This window comes from Dipodomys spectabilis, unplaced genomic scaffold, assembly GCF_019054845.1.
Source record: "Dipodomys spectabilis isolate Male_0828 unplaced genomic scaffold, ASM1905484v1 ptg000218l, whole genome shotgun sequence".
In the NCBI taxonomy this organism is placed as follows: domain Eukaryota; kingdom Metazoa; phylum Chordata; class Mammalia; order Rodentia; family Heteromyidae; genus Dipodomys; species Dipodomys spectabilis.
Window position 1 is genome coordinate 1,145,784 of NW_024870895.1, and position 2,181 is coordinate 1,147,964.

Genomic DNA, 2,181 nt, shown 5'->3' on the forward strand with positions numbered 1-2,181 from the left:
AAGGGAAAAAACCAAATGCTTAACTAGGGATACAGTTTGACCCATTTTAACAATGAGATCAAGACACTATGTTCAAAAACGAACTTTACAATTTAGGCAGGGAGTGGGAAGGAGGGATGGAAAGGAGTAGTTGTGGAGGTGGAAGGGTAGGGATGGTAGGGGAAAAACAAAGGAGGAAATATCAATGCTTGAGAGGAAATGAACTCATTACCTACCTTATGTAACTGCAATCCCTTTGTACATTATTTTTACAAAAAAAAACGTATTAAAAAAGATGAAAAGACCCAGAAATAAAACTACATACTTACAATCATCTGATATTCGACAAAAGAGTGAAAGATGTAATGTGGAAAAAACATAGTCTTGCCGGGTGACTGTAGCTCATGCCTTTAATCTAGCTAATCAGAAGGCTGAGATCTGAGAATGGTTGTTGAAAGCCAGCAGGGCCAGGGAAGTCGATGAGACTCTTAGCTCCAATAAACCACAAGAAAATGGGAAGTGGAACTGTGGTTCAAGTACTAGCTTGGAGATGAAATGCTGAGGGGTAGCTCCGAGGCCGAGAGTTCAAGCCCCACGACCGACACACACAGACACAGACACAGACACACAGACACACACACACACACACACACACACACACACACACCACACATACACAGACATCATAGCCTCTTCAACTATTGGTGTTGGGAAAACTGGACATCAATAGGCAGAAAACTGGAAGTGGATCTCTGCTTGCAATAACATCAACTCAAAATGGATTAACTACATTAAAATCAGCCAAACTACTATAAGACAGAAAAAGGGTGACATTAGAACTTATAGGTACTGAGGTGGAAGCTGGGCAGCTGCACGCCGAGCACCGGTAGTTGTGCTCCAGATCCTGCAATCTCACACTGCGTGCCTTGACCCAGTAACTGCTTACTCCAGTTGGCCCCTGCAATGGGCGCCATGCTTCCGGCGGCGCCTGGCGCTCAGGGCAGCTCTACTCACCGCCCTGGCACTGCTCCTCAGGCCACCGGTGACGAGGGTCCCATCTTGCAATGCGAGCACTGTGATGGGATCGCGCTGGCCCAGTGCGAGCCTCTGCCTGCTCTGCCTGCGTGTGCCGAGCTGGTGCGCGAGCCAGGCCGTGGCAGCTGCCTGACATGTGCTCTGCGGGAGGGCCAGCCATGAGGTGTCTACACAGAACTCTGCAGCTAGGGGCTCAGTTGCCAGCTGCCACCAACCGAGCCACGCCCACTGCAGGCGCTGCTGGATGGCCGCGGGTTCTGCGCCAATGCCAGCGTCCTGGCCGGCTGAGGGCCTACTTGCTGCTGCTGGCGCCCTCTGCCTCAGGAAATGCTAGTGAGTCAGAGGAGGATGTAGGCACGGGGAGCTTGGAGAGCCATGCCCCTCCCAGCACACATAGGGTGCCTGACTCCAAGTTCCATTCCATTCACGCGAAGCTGGACACCATCAAGAAAGGTCATGCAAAGGACAGCCAGCACTACAAAGTCGACTATGAGTCCCAGAGCACGGACACCCAGACCTTCTCCTCGGAGTCCAAACTGGAGATAGAATATGGTCCCTTCCTTAGAGAGATGCAAGACACCCTGAATCACCTGAAGTTCCCCAATGTGCTGAGTCCCAGGGGTGTGCACATCCCCAACTGCGACAAGAAAGGATTTTATAAGAAGAAGCAGTGTCGCCCCTCCAAAGGCAGAAAGCGGGGCTTCTGTTGGTGCGTGGACAAGTATGGTCAGCCCCTCCCAGGCTTCGACAGCAAGGGCACGGACGACTTGCACTGCCTCGGCATGCATAGCCAGTAAACCCCACTGCATCAGTTAAATTGGAGCTCCAATACGCCTTACTTTACACAAAAGACTGCCAGGGACAGAACAGTACCTGCCTACAGCCTCCACTTACATTACTTTTTGTGATGACCTGGTTTTTTGTGTGTTTTTTAAAGAAAACCAAAGTTTAGACAGAGGCTTTAGAAATGTCTATTGTTCCTTTAAATGGAAAACTTGAGCATCTTTCCACTTTTCAGTAGTCAGAAAAGAAAATTAATTTCTCAGTTGCTTTCTGTAAAAATAACTGATACTCCTGCCCAAAGCAGCGGACTTGATCCCCTTCTAGAAACCTCTCCACATCTGCCCATTGGAACAGCTGACCTTCTGCCTCTCTCACTTCAGTGGC

The 2,181-nt window shown here is 49.7% G+C and overlaps 1 pseudogene; it reads left to right on the forward strand.

The window, feature by feature from the left end:
- The first annotated feature begins 951 nt into the window (after positions 1–951).
- Positions 952–1,867, forward strand: LOC122122916 (annotated as a pseudogene).
- The last annotated feature ends 314 nt before the right edge of the window (positions 1,868–2,181 follow it).